Below are 19558 nucleotides of genomic sequence, written 5' to 3' on the forward strand. Positions count from 1 at the left end.
ACTCTGAGCAGAGTCTCGATGATAGTGGTCACATTTCCAATATTAGACTGGGTAGCTTTTTTGCATTTCTACCTTTGGAGCTGGCAGCTGTACACCTGGATTAGTGAGGTAGGAGAGAACAGCTATTTGGCTCAACAAAGCATGTAAGATTGCATTTTAAAATAGGCTGTCGTAGTGCAGCTGTTTAATAGCATAGGCTTAGTGAGACAAAGGCTTGCTTCATTTCTTGTTTTTGCATTAGAAGAGGGTGATAGAAGGTGGCTGAGAGTGAGGCTCATGGTGGCTTGCAGGGCATTTTGGAAAAGGTGGAAGTACTCAGGGCTCTGTCATGTTTTTTGCTTTGTGAAATAAAAAACAAAGCTGGGAGCATAATACCTTTTCCAAACCTCTGAGGAAAGAATTAAAACTCAAGTCCATTCTGTGAATCTCTACATCGACTTGGTCAGTTTTTTCTGTGTAATCCTGAGTGTGTTCATCCCTCATGATAATGGCTCAAGTCTTGATGTGTCAGATGATTCACAAACCAGACTCTTTTCAAAGTCCATTGCACAGAAAAGTAAGAAAGGTAGTCTGGTTGCCACAGCCAACAATGCCATGGTTCCCAGTATGACAATTAAAGATACCTTTGAGTCATAATTCTTCAAAACTTTGATATTGACTCATACCCTGTTATAAGCTCTGTCCTGCCAGTATTTCTCATGTGGTTTACTGCTGTCAAATCAATGGATCTGTAGGGGCAGATTATGAATTTTTCAGTTTGGTGCTGATCTCCTTCTCCTGTCAAAGCAGGAAAAGAATCTGATTTCATCTTGAAATACATCTGACTTAATTTCATCCAAAGGGAGTTAAGTTTGCTGTCATCAAATGCTTTTTAAAACCACACATGCAAAATTTTATTTTTGTTTCTGCAATACTTTTGCATCTTTATAATGAAAATGAATGGGGCTTAAAGAATTTCCAAACTTGGTCCCTCCTTCAGTATTTGTTTTCATTGCACCCTCAAATTGCTTTTATTCCCCAGTTTGACCAATCAGTTTTTGAAGGAATTTACAGTTTGGTCCCCTCCTGTACCCTAGCAATGTGGACTATAAAGAAAGGTAAGATGAGCTTGCCCAGCAGAAGGTATTCCATTGAAATAAATAATATTGCTGATATATTAAATTACTGAGCATGGATGGGAGCATCTGGCTGTGACAGGCTGTTGGGCAAGGGGTTAGAGCGTTTTGTGGCGATGTCTGCCAAGCACTTGTGCTTAGCTCTGAGCTTAGCAGGGGTCACTCCCCTAATTCTAAGGACTAGGTTAAAAATGGTATTAGTGCAACGTTTTGAAATGACATGTGCTGCTTGTGCTAGACTAGGCCATCAAGCTAGATTTTTGTGCTGTCCTCAATAGCTGTCATGAAAATTTCCTTAAATCTCTGTTTGGAAGGGGTTTCATGTAGCTGTAGAGACGGATGCGTGATTATGCTTAAAACTCAGGGTCAAGCCAACATGGAAAAAACTGAGTTGTAGTGGAAGGGTCTTTACAAGTAGGTTTAATGCTGTTAATGTATGAATTATTTTGATTTTATTTCTGTGCAGAAAAGCTATACTTCAGTGGCTTTAATGTCTGTTTAATAAAACAAAACCAGAAGTTGTGTCTTTGGAGGGACCAAAGAAAGGGAGCAAATAAATGGTATTTTTCTCATGTGGCTGATGATGACTTGTGCCTGTCATTGCTATTCCCTGTTTATCCGACCTATTAATGGAGGGCAAAATTCCAAAGAAATGTTTAATTAACATTTGTAATTAGTATTACAAAAGACCCTGCTTTACAGAACAGGCAGCCCAGAGAGGAGGGCCAGGAAAAGACAAGCTCTTCACCCTGTAATTATTGCAGCTCTCCATAGTGCTCTCATTCATCTCATTAACATCACAGTGGGATGGTGCCACTGCAGGCTACTGGCAGGTGTCTAACTGCCTTCCTCCTGGGGAGACTTTTACAAAAGAGGTCCTGATCTGCAAATAAGTTTGAAAGCTTGCCAGTGGAGTATCTCATTCAAACTTTGCAGTCTCCTGCTTCCAAAATACCCTGAAGACTTTCAGTTTCAATAGATAGAGGTGCTCTTTGGGGATGTGGTTGCTTTTTAATTTGGGGGGGGGGGGGGGGGGGGGTGAGAGAGGAAGAATCAAGGTTTGTCTAACAAAATATGCTCCTTCATTTGCATGTTTAAAAAAAAAAAAAAGCTAGGAGGGAATTGTGGATGGATAAACAAAAGGAAAATCTGAGTCATCACTTGAAAAACACTGAAATGTAATCAACCCATAAGGAATTGTGTGTTTTGTGTGTGAGTAAAGCTTTTTTTTGTAATTCGCTTCTTTCAAATTAAATTGGAACAACTTGTACCAAGTAGTCTAATTCCACAACTGATAGTGGATCTTTTAAGGATGGGAAAAGGAATTTGTTTTTGTATCTTTAGGAAATGTATAAAAACAGTGTATTAATACTCTGATATTCATTTTTTTCTCAAGTCTACAGCTCATATTTACATGGGACCCTCGCCTTAAACTGAAAATTAGTGAGTTTCTAGCCATAAAACATATAATAAATACCAAGATAACATTAAATAAAAGGGGAAAAAAGCTATAAGCTTTTTGCTTTATGTTAAAGATAAGACATGATTTAAAGCCAATATCATGTTTTTTTAAGATACTTTTATTATTTTTAGATATGTTGGAACTGAGCTTTTTCTTTACAGCTCTAAGTAATGAGGCAATAAACATTTACAATATATGGCAGGAATTCAGTCGGCAAGTACCCAGTCTTTGGAAAAGTCCTAAATCAGGTGCACATCCCACCAGTTTTACTGGGATTGCTCTTGTAACAGTTTGTCAGCCTTAGTGTATTGTTTAGTGATGATTAGATGGCCATTATAAATATGCATAACAGCTAAAGTAAGCCTACATCTCCTGAAGAGATTGTATATAGAAGGGCACTGAAGGTGATGTTTAGAACAGCAGTGCAAAAATCAGAAAATGTTTGAATCTTGCTGGCTAGATTACCTGTGGTGAATCACCAAGATCAGATGACCTGTAATTTTAAGAACATATTGTTCAGTTTAGTGAAAGGAATCAATGCTGCATTTATTTACTGCTGATAGAGCAGTACTACTGTATTTTTAAGAGCTCCAATCATGGCCTAGTAGATTGTGTAGGAATCTGTTCAAATATTGCATAGAAAGGTGGTCTGTGCCTCAAAGCAACTAAAACACAACAGGCAGTGGACAGACACAAAAGGAAGATAAGGAAATGAGGGAAGATATAGGCTTGCATAAAAATGGATCTATATACGTGAATTGGTGTTATACTTTGGGTCTTTGTTTTAAAGATCTCTGTGAAAAAGATAATGAGATAGTCTTTAAGAACATGTAACTAGTAAACATCAGCAAAACTATTCGATGAAAATTCACATCATGGATTGATTGAAGGCACTTGTCAACTTTTTGGCAGTTAATAAGAGATGATAATGACAGCTAGCATAGTAGAGGCTGTAACACTCTAAGGCACATTTAAGAAGAAAAAATTAGTACTCAGGCTAGTGATATAACTTTTAAAGGTTATGTGATGAAGTCCAAAGATTTGCTATTCTAAGCCTGGATTTCCTCTGTGTATGAATCTGCTTATGTAAAGAAGCTTGAATTCAGGAACAAACACTGTAAAAAGAGGTATATCCATGAAACTCTACTCTACCTGTGAGGAGCCTTTGGGGTCACACGGCCTTCTTCGAAGGCTCCTCATGGGGCCTTCGAAAGAGGAGCCTTCGAAAGACGGCCCACAGGAACCCAGTGTTGTAACAGTGAACCTTGTAATCGATCCTGGCAGATTGGAACAACAAGCCCAGGAGTTCAGAGCAAACATGTACAATGTCTTGGCAACACGCAGGAGCTGGAAGCTGACCTGGAATCAGTAAGGTATGGCATATAGATCTAACTGCTCTTCTACAGCTTACACCTAGAAACCATTCATATACATGAGGAGAAAGCAGAAGTACAAATACATTTAAACATAAAACTAATATAAAATCATGAAAATTACTAATGCTGGTAATGAGTAAAATACAGGCTGGAACAGGCAGGTTTTTTTCACTTTTCAAATTCCTCTCTTTTGGCTTATACAGGTGCATATATTTTCCTTTAATGTCTACTGCTTTTGGATATAGTAATGATAAAATTAGTCTTGAACTTAAGACCAATACAGATATGAGTGCTTAAAAAAAAAGCAATCGGGTACCTGGGATGACAAATCCATATGATTAGTGCACCAGCTCCTTACCTCTGAAGGCCAGAGCTAAAATCCTTTATTATGACCCTAGTAAAAATGAATTTGGTGATCTACTGCATGTAGTAAAGGTACAATATTATCTTCAGTTTCTACTGACTGTAAGCTTCATCATGGAAAGGCTTTTTTCTTTCTATTTTCTGACTGAGTCCTTGAACCAAATACAGATCGTGTATAAATAAGTGTAACCCACTGACCCTCTGTCCCACACTGTGTCCTATATATTAAAGCTTTGGTGTGCTGAAAGGAAGGAATTATGTTCCCAGAGGGATGAGCAGGAAGATTGCTGCCTTTTTTTGTCCTTCATATGATAGCATGACATTGGCTTTCAAAGGAGCCTCCTTCATGTTACTTTTGTGTATTCTCACGCATAGCCCAATTATAACTATCCCCAGTGGTGATTTGACTAATAGCTGAGCTGTCTGTGCAGCAGTCTGCAGCGCAGCTGGTTCTGCATCATTGGTGGGCGTACCTGGCTAACACGGATTTCAGTAGGAACATAGTCACAAAAGAGTAAGTTTTACTTCAGTTTTCATACACTTAGTATTTATGCCAGTAACTAAACCCCTAATCTATTGTGCTGCTGCTGCCTAATTCTAAATTTCATATTAGGCTGAGTTTACCCAATCAAGCTGCAAGTGGAACTCTGGCTCTCTAAGTGGGCCAATGCAAAGTAAGATATACCCTGTTTTTGTGGTATCTGATGATAAGGGACTGCAAAAGTGAAAACTTGCTTTAATCAGGTGAGAGGCACACAGGCTCCAGTCTCAGTGATCTCTTCTCCCAGCTTGCCTTAAGGGTTGGCAGTTTATAACTGCCAGCCTGGGCAAGCTGTGCTTTTGCTGATCATATCTCTGGGATCTTAATTTGATGTGTGATATTTGCCAGTGGCAGGTTTTTAATGCCCATATTTTTCAGACACTTGAAAAATACAGAGTGAAAAGCATTCAGTTGAACCCATTGCCAAATGCTATTTGCTCTCAGTTTGGATTAGTGCCCCAGCTTACAGCTGTTGTGATCTTCAGGGGAAAGACTGTGGGAAGAGACTGACCTTATAGCACACCTGGAAGTCCATGAGACTCTGTCTTTGCCAAGTAATACCTAGTCAGGAGGGTTAAGTTACACAGCCAGGTAAATAGTAATGCTAGCTGTTGTCATGTTTTATTTGGGTGAATGTGGCTGTTAAGGCAGTCCTTTAGGGACATTATTTTGAAGCTGGCAAGCTCTGCATCCTAAAAATAACCAGTGCTGAGCAAGAGTCAGTGTGACCAAGGGAAACAGTTATCTCCAGATATTAAAGTCTCATATTTTCAAGGTTTAACTTCTGTGGTCGGGGCTAAACCTGCTAAAGTCTACATGAGATAGATGCTTGGTGGATGATCTCTCCCAGAAAGGTGGGATTTTAAAGTTGTTTTCTCTCCTCTATGCAGTCACTCAAAATGCAGGACTCTGTGTTATAAAACTGGTGATTCAACAGAAGCAATACAGAAAGTAGTTGCCAATCAGTCATTCCTTACAGACATCCCCTCTAGCGCACATGCTGGCCTTTTTAGGAGGCAAACGTCATTAACCTTTCTTTTTTGAGTTTGGATTCCAAGTTTTTTATTGAAATTCAGTTCACACTTGCAACATGCTCTCCTTTTGGACTGCGGATGCTGTGCAGTATGCAGATCATTCCATCTTCTGCTCCTTGTTGGTTGCTGCTGCAGAACCAGAACGTTCCAGCCAGCAGCTACTGCAGTGTTTTTCCTCCAAGGGCTCTGATGTAGAAAGTCGTCAGTGCAGATGGTTCTTACTGGAGAGGAGCATGAATGTGTCCTCCAAAGAGAAATCCCTGGAGACGCTCTTGAGCACAATGTCAGATGAAATGCCCTTCTGCATACTGCTCCTGAAATGAGAAATGTTTGTTTCAGTGGGCTTTTGGTTATGGCTAGGGTTTAAATGTAATTACATGCCCTTTCTCTACTTTATTTAATAGTCCAAAGAAGGTTACTATGGGGCCTTTTGTCTAGGTGTGCTCCCTTCCCAGCAGTGAATTAAGTGACTGTGTGCTTCTGTTTCAAATGCTGCAGGAAGGTTGGAGACCTGTTTCACCACCTGTCTCTTGAGTCTCCACTTCCAGGTCACTTGTTAAAGGACTGGGAGTGGAAAAAAAATATAAAAATCAGTGGCCACAGGTAAGTCAGGGCACGGGTTAAGGAGGGTTTGATTGAAATTTGAACCATATTTCTCTTTGAAAGTGATCTGCAAAAAATCTAATGGGGAAGGGGTGAAATATTTATGCAAAAAAACATACCGGCTTTGCTAATGCATCTACAGAATTGAAGTGTTCTTTGAAATGAAACTTAATGAAACTTAACTCCCAAATACATGAAAATGATGCTATTTATAAAGTATAAGAATGAAATAAGTCCCATCGAATTGTCAAGTTTGGTACCAGAGACTGTTCTTCCAGTCTAATATTTTAGTTGCTGACTTTGAGATTTACTGTTTGCTGACACATAAGTAAGCTTCATAAGAAAACACTAGCGTCCATTATTTCATTAGGTTAACAATTGGCATTTACTAGTTGCAAGGGAAACCCTGAAGCTTGTCTAGGCTCTATTTCCTGCAATGAGCAGGAGAGTGAGGGTTTTTATCAGTTTTACCTAAATTGCTCTCCACAGGACCAGAGGAAGGAATTCACTGCCCCAGAGTTCTTTTCAGAACCCTTTCTCCATCAAGTATCTCTTACCCTGACATTAAGGGTAAGAAAGCTCTGTCTCTGGAGAGACCATCTCTGCCAAAACAAAAAGCTTGAAAGCTTGGTTTTGTTAATTTGACAACCAACCCATCTTCAAAGTATGGTTTCTCACAGGTCTTGATTCCATTAATCAGAGGTGGAAGGCTCATGCTGTGTAAATGAATTATGTTAATGGCTAGCACGTCACTTCTGCCATGAAATCACGTGACCTTTCCCTCAAAAATCTTGTGGATTTGGACTTTGAAGAAAATGATAATTAAGTTCTCTATAGAAATTACCTGCCTCTAAGTTAACTTAGCTCCTCAAACCCTGTTCCTTAAAGAAACGTGAAGTTGCATTCTCTATTTTGATTGTATATATCTTCTTGCAATTTCTAATTGCTTCTCTGCCTACTACTCTTAACTACTTATATTTATTGACACAATATCAGCTACCTCTGCATCTTCAGTTAGCTAGCTACAGGCGACACTGCAGATAACAGGCTTGCTTCTTTCCTATGAAGTGTTTTCTCCCAAGTGGGATTGGAGCATCACAAATCTTGATAACATCTGAAAAAAGACCCAGCGTAGCTGGGTAACACCAGAGAGGACAGTCTCAAATGCGAGAAGTGCAAGTACCCATTGATCAGCTGCTATGCTGCTGTCACTGCAGTTCAGGACCATGACAGCCTGATACGTTCCCTGGCCTGTCCGTCCTGACGGAGAGCTGAAGTTAGTGATAACTTCTCATTTCTTTTGAAAAGATCTTTGTACCAACAAGAGAGAAGTGAATGGTGGTTGGTTTTGTAAGTTGTCTGAGCCACTTTTTTATTTTTTTGTCAAGCTGACAGATTTCTTTATGCTTATTGAAACTTGAATTATTCTACAATGTTGACATGACTGGCAAGGTCTGGGTTCTGAGTAATTCCAGGAGATTGCTTGTAAATAGATACTGATCACTGAATTTTGTATTAATAATAGTAATGATAATTGTGAGTGAACCTGACTTACCGCTTGATCGCTTCCACTTTTTCTTTGGGAACATTAAGAATGGGAGTTAATTTAAATTGTATGTATTATTCAGGGCATGTCTTTTAAACATCTTATGGTATCATTAATATACATGTAGAGGGTAATTTCAGAGACACATGTTTGATATAGAAGGATTTGGAATGTGTAGCAAGTAATGATTCTTTCTTTTGTGAAGTTGTAATTAAGTTATTAAAAATTCATCCTTCAAAATATGAAAATACATATTTTTTTAATGCATCAATTCATTTCAAATATACTGTGTATTTTTAAAATTTGCATTCTGTGGTTTGCCTTATGGATACTGCCATTCACTAAGTTGATATGGTGAATAGGAGAGCTGTGTCTTGATTTCAGGAACAAACCAAACTTTGGAAGAGCTAGATACCTGTTGCCAGGGATGCTCTGCTGGCTATATTGTGACTGGCTGAGCGCACATGGTTCATAAGACAGTTAGGGTATACCATCCCCCAGCAAAGGTGCAGGCATGGATGCCTCTGGTCCTGCACCTATCCCCCTGAACTTATAACTGAAGAGGATGTAGCTGATATGGACCAAACAGACCCAATTAATCAGTGGGAAGAAACTGCTCTCGCTCTGTTGCTGAGTGTACCACGTAGTGATGAAAGATATCTTCACACCAAGTTCAGGTCCCTGGAGGGCTTTTAGTGTTACACTTAGAGGGTGAAGGAAGCTAAAATGGAGCTGATGCATGTGGTGCAAACTCGCTTCTCTCATTGCCACCTGGGATTTCACAGATTGGCAGCTAGTCACTGATGTTGAGCAAGGTCCCTCGCATTAACAGAGCTTTGTTTCTCGGGGACTCATGGGAATAGTTTTGGTTGAGTGGTTTGATTTGCATGGCTTCACATTCGTTGAGTTTTGTTTTGAATTCTGGACTTAAGTTTATTTAAATTCCCCAAAGTGACATTCACTGAAGTTGCCAAGTTTCACTTGGTTTTGTGTTGAAAGTGACGGTATTCTGGCAATTTTTCCGGATTAGTATAAAGGATTAAGGTCTGATAACTCATCAGTATTAGAGGCAGGCACTTCATACTGCTAGAAAGCTGCAAAGACTACTTTTTCCTCTGTCCAAGAGGAGGAGGCTTCTGTTTCTAGACATGTTATGTCCTGTGACATCAAGTTTTAATCCTGGAATATTATTCAATGTAGAAAAGTTATTTTTGGTAGTATTTAGACCTTTCCAAAGTGCATAAGCTTTTATCTCTTTTGAGGCTTTTTATAACATGGCTTAGAGTCTTAAGGAAACCCTGTTTCTTTGTGAGGAATATATGACACAACACCAATAAAACTTCCCAGCTTTCAAGTGCCACTAAAAGTATGTGCCTGTGACATGTGTGGTCTTTCACTGCACAGAAATGTACTCTGGCATGACTTAAAGCTTTTACCTATTTACTGTATGAAATGATTTACATAATGTGACTGTGGCTTTGCTACTCATGGGTAGTACAGCTATTTTAAACTCCTGTTTGTAAAATACTTGCTTATTTTCCCTCTCTGAAGAGAGGCAGCTGAGCAGCAGGAACCTCTGCAGAGGCTCTTCCTGGCTCAGCTGTCTCCAGGGGAGATGTATGAGGGAGAAGCTTCCCGCATGATCCTTATTGAATAGGATGGACCTGGGAACCAAGCTTTGCGGGCAGTTAAAATGAAAACAGCTTTTCAGCAAGTGTTACTGCTTAGCAAATGCACTTTCTGGAATCTCGTTGCTGAACAAAGTAAGAAAAATAATAGGGTGACAAATTTATTTAAAATTGCAAATGAATTTGCATGGGTGAAAATATTTTCCTTTCTCTATTTCAACCAGGACTACTTCTGACATCCTTGGATTTGAGCATCTATGGTGAATGCCTTTAAGAATAAGTCACCATGTGCAAATATTTCGCATTTATCCTTTTAAATGGGAAGTTCCCTTACCAAATTGCCTGTTAGCCTGCTGTCTAGCACTGAAGCAGATATAATGTTCAATAATCTGGGAAAGCATTGTCATTAGAGATGCTTCATGTGCTAGCAGAAATTTCCCATACTTTCTGTTGGTCCCATTAAGTTGAGACCACAAGTTATAAGAATGGAACTGAAAATTAAAAAAGAAAATAGTGTTTGATCAGCTCAATTTCCATTAAATTCAGTCGTTCCTATAAGAATATTTTAAAGGATTTTAGATGTTTATTAAATGTAGCATTTGTAATCTTCTCTTCCTACCTTGGTGCAGTTGAAAATGTTACTGTGATGCCTTGGCTTTAAAGATAGCAAGATGGGCAATTGCTTTGGCAATGTAACTTAGTCAAGAGATGAAACTCACATGGCATAAGTGATGAGCTCTGTTTTTCTTTTTGGTTGAGATCACGAATGGATCTGTCGCCAGTGAGCACCCCAGACATCTGAAAAGCATGCCGGTAACATGCATCTGTGCATACCATGTCAGAACACATGCTGTGTAGATCCTCTTTTTGTTATATACAGGCAGGACAATTAGTTGTTCCAGGTCAGTTTCTGGCGGCCCCTCAATTAGGCAACACATGTGGTGTGTTCAGGGCTGCAGAACTCTTTTGATGCAGGAAATTTTGTTTAATATAAGTAAGGTTAATAAAAGCTGGCTTCAAGTAGCAAATGCATTCAAGATTTGACTCTTGTAAATAAAAATTCAAAGGTGTTTTGGGCATGCAAAGCAAGTCTTTCTTGTCTAATGGCAATCTATACTGAATGTTGCTTGATACACAGTATTATGAATACTTCAGTGAGGTCTGCAGTCAAATATCCTAAAACATGTTCCATGACCCAATATGCAAATCAGCTGTGGGATGTGAGAGGGCAGTTGGGGTTTACTCTACATAGATTTATACTGTTTTAACAAAGGTTATTTATTAAACATTATCGACATTGGTTTTTTCACCACTTTTGAAATTCAGGAGGGTATTCTATTTTTCTTTAGGGAAAGAGTGAAGAAGTAGGTCAGGAACCACGACTGCGAAGAGGTCGCTCAAGGGAAGGGAAAGGTGAAGTTCTGTTCTAATAAGAAAAACAAAGAGGTTGGGAGGCTGCTGTCATTCATGAAAGAACCACCTCTTCTGAGTTACTGTTATACATTAAACTATTTAATATGCCTCAGTTGTTGTTCTTTGAATATTTTAAGGTTAACAAAGGAAATGCCTAGCACTACATGATTCAAGGGAGTTAAATCAGAGGATGTTGGAGGAATTATAATTTATAGTACATGGACAAGTCTTGAAGCATATTCCATGAGTAACAAATGCCATGCAACAAAATCGATATCAAAATTGTACGATGCAAATTTGACTTTGTGAAATCACAAAATCCACATAATACAGTAAATAATTTTGGCAATTGTCACCATGAAAAATGGATAGAGATTAGTGGACCATATTCTGTCTTGCTTTGTACTCAGTGATATTCCTGCTGGAGATAGGGAATATACTAGATAAAAATTGAACCAAAACAAGTATAAATAGGGGTTAAAGGCTTACGCTTCTCAAGTCAGCAATTTGCATGCACAAAAACAAAGTATATTGCAAACGTGCCAGTTTGTCAGGTGGAAAGAGCAGAGTTTAGTGTCTGAAAGTTGTTTTTTTTTTCTTTTTTCCCTCCAATATTATTGAACTCCCACAGAAATGGGGAAATCCTCACTAACTTTAGAGCAGAACTTGCCCTGGACAAATTAAGCAGCAGTGATGAAGTGAGGTGGTGATGTTGCTTAGGCATGTCTCCAGCCAGCAGGCTATGTGAGAACCCAGGAGCTGCTGGTCTGTGTGACCCTATAGCCCAGACCATGAGATGCTGCAGTCACAGCATGTTGTGTCGTGAGGTCAGTGTGCATGGGAAGCCTTGCAAAGCCTCTCTTTCTGCGAGACCTCTGCAAAGGAAGCAATCTTCGGTGAGGCCAGAGTGCATCCTGAGGTCTGTCCCTCCTGTGCAGGTTTCAGAGTTCGACGCAGCCGGTAAAAATAGGGACACCTCAGGGCATATGTAGGTTCACAGGCGCTTTTCCTTTACTGTGAGCTGTGGCTGTGTGCATGAAGGGAATATATTCTTATGGGTGTGCAGGAGTCAGCATGTTTCCTCTGCAAAAGCTGGAGGACTGCAGGGGAAGAGTTTGGGCCGATGAAGCAATGTCGTTTCACATCAGTAGAAAATTGGCACCTCTCTCTTTCTCCCTCTGAAATGCAGCACTTCAGTGCTGACCTCTGCTCAAAATGAAGTGTGTTGAACCTATAATTAGGGGAAGTTCGAGTGACTTGCACAACAGAAAAATGAGAGTTCTGGGGTTCACTTACCATACTCCTATGCTGCATTTTGAAGCCTCCTGGCATTTGTCTTATTGTGTTGTCCTGCTCATCTCTTAATATTTTGCCCTTAAAGTCCTGGAGCGCAAAGTCAGGCTTATTTTGACCCTCAATTTTTACTAAGAAAAAGGGAGTTGTTAGTCCTAAAAGCTGTGGACATAAGATTGAATGCTCTTTGAAGCCTCAAGAATAAGAAATCAAAACATACAGCAGTTATTTAATTGTATAATTGTAAGCATCTGAGAATTTGAAATATTTGGGAATAACAGTGCTACTCAAGAAGCCTCCACATGCCTGTGTCAGCATGCTTCTAAATTACAGTAAACCTGTGCTCAAAATAAAACTCTTTCAGAACAGAATTAATACGCTTCCTCCTGTCGGTACCCTCTCCTTTTCTGTGCAAACAACTTGTAACAGCTTTTCCATCCTTATTCAAATAAACTCTTTCTTTTGTAACCAAAATGAAGATGAGTAACAAGTGAAGACATTTTTTTTAATGATGTTGAGAGTGAATCATTATTTAGCTTAAGATTTCGGCAATTATTTTCTACTAATCACTATAATACCACACAAACATTAACAATAATTTATGAACTTTAGTTCTTTGAAATGCTCAGTTCTCTGAAAGTAACCCTTTGTCTTTACGTATCATTGTCTTTGCATATGCATGTCTGGGAAACATGTATATAAGTAGATGTACAAATACGTCTGCATGTATTACCAAGTCATACTTCTTACCCATTAAAGATATCCCACTCAGTGTACACAGCATACAAATTAATGTTTGAATATACATCAGGTCCTCAAAGGACAGTCAGGCCAGCTAGATGACACAGAGTAACTCATACAAGTTTCTCAGAAAACCCTAAATTTGAGTCACATAACATATATTTCAATGGTAGTACCTCTTTTACAAAGATATCCAGACAACTTACTAGTATAGAGTAGTGCCCTGTGTTGTGTTTTTTTTTTTTTTTTTTTTTTACTTCAAGCTATAGCTATTGATTTCCTTCAAGAAGCAGTGTGATGTGATGTGAAAGAGGTGCTGGGGCAAGGGGCTGCTGCAAATTACAGCCTGGGGCCAGGAGAGACCTCTGTGAGGCCAGTGCTCGTTCTGGTGAGCAGGTAATAGCATGATCAGAGCACAGCAGCTCTGCCTCACCACGCTGCTGACTGCAGGAGCAAGCCTGCGTGGATGAGGAAGTCATTCTGGACTGATCTAGACAAGGAGGAGAGAACTCTGGTGCACAAAGAAACTATCACTGTGAAGAAAGTGATGTGCATTTAATAATGATCTTATCATTAATTCCTGGAATTAGATCATAAGATGGGATAGATGTTCTGTGTTTATTATTGTTCAGGATTTTTATCTGTAGATGCCTTCTAGCTTCAGCTCTGTGCAAACTTTTTTGTCTATACTTTTTTGGCTTTAATACCAAGCAGCTTTCAGACACATCCTTCATTAGAGTGGCTTCCAGGAAATGGACTGGAAGCCATTGCAGACAATATGCTTTTCAGGCATTCAACATTTTCACAAATGGTTTTGTTATTCTTGTCTGGTTTCACAAGTAAATCAGACTGACAGGGTCGAGAATACCCATGACACAAGCTACTCTCAGTAATAAGTAGTCTCTCTTAAAAGAGATCCAAAGTCCAGTAAATGCCACGATGGGATTATGCCAGCAGGTTTAACTCGCTTCAGCTAAATGGCCCATCACTGCAGCCATGCTGGTGTGTGTTGGGTGGGGTCACTTCAGTCACCTTCTCTTCAGCAGATCTCTTCTAGATCTCCTTGTAGATCAAAGCACAGAAGTATTTGTAGCCCGTGTTACACCTCTCTGCCCCGACTGCCTCATGGCTTTGGATTGTGCAAGACCCAAAGACAGCAAGACTTGGCAGACTTAGAGCTGTGGGGGATGCTGTGGTCCTGGAGGGATGTAGGAGGTAGGCTGGTGGGAGGGGGCAGGATAACCTCTCACACCTTACTGGGTAAACCATGTTCATCTTTCCTAAGACTTGGAACTAGGGATTGCCTTTTTTTCCTTAGTGTAATAGGTGTGAGAAAAATTTGATTTTCAGAACATTTTCAGTGACAAACTTTTTGACATCTCATTTGCAATTGTTTTGTTTAATAAGATTAGCTTAAAAGCAAATGTTAGGTACTAGTGTATGCAACAAAGACATTTTCATTATTTTGCATCTGCTGCCATGTAATTTTATACCCTACCATTGGTATTAGATGAAGCAGAGGGTTATTTCCCACTCACCTTCTCTATCTTTCATGATAGTATAGTTCTTTAACATCTAACCTTTTCTTCAGTCTGTCAATTGTGTTATTTATTTTTTTTCCAATCTATCAGTTTGTCCTGAATAAAAGCCCAAACTGGATCCTCCAGAGATTTACATAACCAGATGGTACTATGTTTGGCATCGTTCGTTCCTCTGATACCAAAGCTGATCACGTTCTACTCTTAGTAGTTCATCAATTTCAGATCTGAACCATGTTCTTTAGAAAGCCCGGGTGAATTCTGTTCTGTCCTTGTAATTTGTTATTGCTCATTTATTAATATATTCTAAAAGCTTTCCTACCAGCACTTCAGTTAGAGGCACTTCTACGACTTTCCCCTGTAAATAAGGACTCCACTATGAGAACGTTCTTTCCTCCAGTGTTAACTTTATGCAAAAAAAAAAAAAAGTGTTTATTTTTTCCAATATTACCACTCCAAAAGAGCTCTGTCTTTTTCTTCTCTCACTGGGAGCACAGTAGCTCTACATTCTCAAAGTCTCTCTCTCAAAAAAAAAAAATGTTTCACAGACTTCGGTTCTTGAAGAGACACAAATGAAAGCTTAATGTAAAACATCAGCGTATAAAATACGGTCCAGTGTATAGACTGCTTTTATTGTTAAGCTGTCTATATGAGAATTAAGTTACAGAGGTGCGCGTTTATATCACAACTTCATTCTGTTGTCCCACGTACAAAATGTAGTACTTGTTAACAGTACCTTTATATGGTATGGTAAATACTACTTTGCGAGCCTTTCCTGAAAGCATTTGCACCACGAGGCGTTGTGTATAATACTGACACATCAACAGAGAACTGTGTTTTCTGAGTTTTATTACAAATACTGAACTTGAGTAGGCTGGGCTACTAAAATCCCTTCTCACAGTGTATGCTAAGAACGTCCATGAGGGAGCCTGGTGTACAGTACCTTGTGAGCTGTGAACTCATCTTCTAGTTTAATGTGTGTTAAGGTCTCTGGGGACACAAGTCTGGAACGAGCTGGAGCTGATAGAAAGTTTGAAATTAGTCGGATATTTTTAAAACTCGTCATATGAGTGAAAGTGTTGGAAAATGGCTTATAGGAGGCAAGTAATATGAACACAGCAGTGGGGAAACTAACCCTAAGCCTCACAAGTTTTTGTAAAAATGCCAGTTAGGTATCTCTTGGTAATGCTGATGCTGAGACATCCTTTCACCATTTTTCTGCTGGCTGCATCGACAAGGCATTGGGACATTTACAATGAAAGTGTCTCAGCATATTTCGTCCACTAGAATCTCCTTTTTATTCCAGCAAGGTCAGAATAAAACTCATCTGAAAAATCCAAGAGGGGGATGGAAATGCTGACACTTAAATTGCCCAGTTCAGAAAACCTGATGCCCATGCTACTTTTCATTCCCACAGCTCCCAAGTACATTAAGCATGTTCCTTTTAAAGAAGGCTTGTGTTGTTGCAAACCGTATTCTCAATGTCTAGTTGCACTGTGCCTGTGTTTGTGTGGTGTTTTAATCATTGATAGATACCTGAGTATTCATTGCTTTCTTGTTATTTCTCATGGTTGCTCTTTTTCTGTTGCTATTGGTAAAATTGTTATAAATGGTTTCTGCTGTGCCCCTATTTGCTCTTGAGTCAACATAGAGTAGTAAGTGAAAATATAATTCAGGGAATGTATTTTAAATTTTTTTTTCAGTAAAGCTCAACACTTTTTACAGGATTTTTATCCAGTAGAGTAGGGTTACCGCTGAGTGGATTATTACATTCTGTTGTTAGCCTGGAAAGGAAAAAAACAAAACAAAGCAAAACAAACAACAACAACAACAAAAAAAAACACAGAATGAATAAAGGAATAAATTAATTTAAGTGCTGCAAAGTGCAATAAATTTTATTTTAATTCTAAATGGAATTGTTGTCATTTAACCCTGTGTATAATTTGTATTCAGAAGCAGTTCCATTTCCCCTGGTATGTCTATCAATACTGTATCAGTATACTTTCCTTCTTTCTTTCTTCCTTTTATCTCTTTGAGTCTCTTGCCAGTCCTTTGTTTCTTTCCTTTTTTTTTTTTTTCTTTTTTTTTTTTCCCCTTGGGATAGGGAAGGAGCAGTAGTTATGGTTCCCTCCCCTTCTCTCTGATGGCTGGCAAAAAGATCCTTGTATTTCTTGTGACTGATCTTTCCTTTTCTCAGAGTACTACCATTCTGCAATGTATGACTCTGAAATTGCCATGTTTTGAAGCAAATAATGCAATCCCTTGGAGAAATTTGAGTCTCCCTTCCTTAGTGCTATAAAACTCCCCTTTCTCCTTGCTAGAAAATGAGAAACCAGCCTGTGAAACCTGATCTGTTCTCTTTCCTGAGCCCTTTGCTAATTTACTAGCAAGTTGCATGTTCAGGACAGAATATTTCTTTGGAAAGCTATGCAGAGACTTATAGTCAAAGATACTCTGAATTTTAGAACTCAAGGGAGTAGCTGCACTGGTGCAGAGTTAGCGGGCAAGGGTTTAGATGAGCCTTGCAGCAAGTGTCCATTATTTTATGACTTGTCAGTTACTATCCCACTATATAATATGTGGTAATGCTTCAAATGTCCTGCAAGACAAGATGTGCATCTGGTTGTCTATCAGACTACACTAAATGAATATTCATAATGTAAGTATGAAGCATGATATTTTCCTGCAGAGTGTCTCTGTTCCAAAATATATGCCTGTCTCATTCATGTAATTAATTCAGATAGACAGCTTCTTGCAAAAGACTTTCAATAAAATGTTAGCTAGACTCCTGGAAGGGTTAACTTCCACACAATTTAATTTATGTTCTGATTAAAAAAATAAATAAATCTCTTCAACTGGTAACTGAAAAAAATCGTGTAGATGGAAACCTTAGAAGTGGGCTGACTGGCAGTGAAATGCTTGTTGCCAGGAGTATAGAGCAAGAGTGAAATGGACAGTACCCTTTCTCTAGTCTAAAGTGGAGATTTGGTACCTCTCCCTTTACTTCTTAATGTTAATCTTGGGGAATAAATGGCTGTTGCTGATGGCAAGAAGTAAACAGCTATGAGCTCAGCTGGATGTAAAATGACAAAGAGCTGGTGGAGTCAGTAAAGCAATACTGATTTAGACTAGTGGAGGATATATAACTAAACTAAATCACCTAAATGAAATCAGCCATTTGCAAAATCTTCTAAATATGGTTCTGAATAATTTTCAGAGATGATGGTAGTCAGATGTTCTCACACTATCTGAAGATGGTTTCTTTTCCAGACTTGAGGATTCAAGACCTTCCCTTTCTTTCAATGGAAATGTCAGCGGCAGATGTGTGGAGGGGAATATTATGGGGGCATTCACAAGAGGCCAGGGAGGTCTCCAAAAGGAATTTTAAGTGCTGTTACTAAACAGAATTTCTTTTCTTACCACTTTTTTTTTCTTTGTTTTTTTTTTTTTTTTCCCATTAGAAATCATGTGTTAGAAGAGAGAGAGCAACTGTTTAACTGAGTTGCTTTCACAAGTGGGACTTGTGAAAGGGCCAGACCTCTGTGTGTCATGTCTCACAAAAGCATTGCTGTCAGAGGTTGGAGCATCACTTTCCGTTGAAGTGACTGTGGCAGGCAGAATGGTGCATCTTCTGTGAAATGTTTTTATTGCCTCTTTTTCTTATGTTTCTTTTCATGGAAATTTAGTATACCTTATGCCCTTTTCCATATTAAAAGTAGGTAACTCCAGGAAAGCACATAAATCCAAAACCATTTATTTTCATCTCAAAACCCTTCTCACCCCCCCCTTTTTTTCTGAAGCAAGGCATAAGAAAACCTCAGAAATACACCACGAAAACAGCATGATAAATTCTGATATATCCCAGCACGTGTCATTTCCTCCTCTTTCACTTTAAAGATAATTTTGGAGGTTAATGAACTTAAACGTAATACTTTAAAATAATCACTAGAGATAACAGAAAAAAAATCAAGCAGCTCCCCAGACTAGAAGGAAATGTTTGATCTTAGACTCTCAGGCTCATTTAAATTCACTACTGTAAGTCCATCACTTTCAACTATTGATCTATGATAAGACATTTTTATTAATTTTTCTGTAGAAAAATTCACTAGCATTGAAGAAGATTCAGCATGCAGGGGGAAAAAGCTTCTTAATTTGACTGATTAGACCAATTTACCTAGGCTTTCCTAAAAAATGAAAGGATGCACTGTAAATCTTGGACTTCATCTCTGAAATGTTTAGTCAATCTCTGGCAATTAATCCATACCTTGCTTTCTCAGACTGACATATATCATGCAGTGTTCTTTACAAGAACCACTTGTATCTTTGCATTTTGTTTTCTTATCCAGTCATGGTGAGTTCAATTAGATAATGCTTCCCTTATTCCCTTGCTCCAGCTGCACGTACTGTGGTCATATTTTGGTAAGAGGAACAGTTCCTAAGTAGCTTTTATACCTCTGGCACATGGTTGAGATGGGATAAGATCTGGGTGGAGCTTGGCAAGCTGAGATTTTCCATGACTTTGTAGTCCATTACAGCGGCAGCATGCACACACACAGACTGCCCAATGTGTAAGGAATCATAGCATATCCCAAGTTGGGAGGGACCCATGAGGATCATCGAGTCCAACCCCTGGCTCCACAGAGGGCCATACAAAATATAAGCCATGTGTCTTGTCTGAAGGCATTGTCTGAATGCTTCTTGAACTCTGGCAGGCTCGGCGCTATGGTGACTTCCCTGGGGCCCCTGTCCCAGTGCCCGACCACCCTCTTGGTGAAGAGCCTTTCCCTAACCCCCAGCCTGACCCTCCCCTGTCCCAGCCCCATGCCGTTCCCTCGGGTCCTGTCGCTGTCCCCAGAGAGCAGAGCTCAGCGCCTGCCCCTCCGCTCCCCTCGTGAGGGAGCTGCA

General features: G+C 39.3%; 1 protein-coding gene across 2 annotated transcripts in view; it reads left to right on the top strand.

Annotated features, from left to right (window-relative positions):
• The window catches only part of LOC310893273 (uncharacterized protein), a 296192-nt gene that overhangs the window by 119944 nt on the left and 156690 nt on the right, over positions 1-19558 (top strand). Inside the window, exon 6 of one of the 2 annotated variants that reach the window (XR_014578859.1) lies at positions 3862-3950. The exons of the other annotated variant lie outside the window; for it this stretch is intronic. The gene's annotated coding sequence lies outside the window, so the exon portion shown is untranslated. The remainder of the gene's footprint in view (positions 1-3861; positions 3951-19558) is intronic. 2 annotated transcript variants of the gene reach the window in all.

The sequence above is a fragment of the Anser anser genome (assembly GCF_964211835.1).
Source record: "Anser anser genome assembly, chromosome: 2".
NCBI lineage: Eukaryota > Metazoa > Chordata > Aves > Anseriformes > Anatidae > Anser > Anser anser.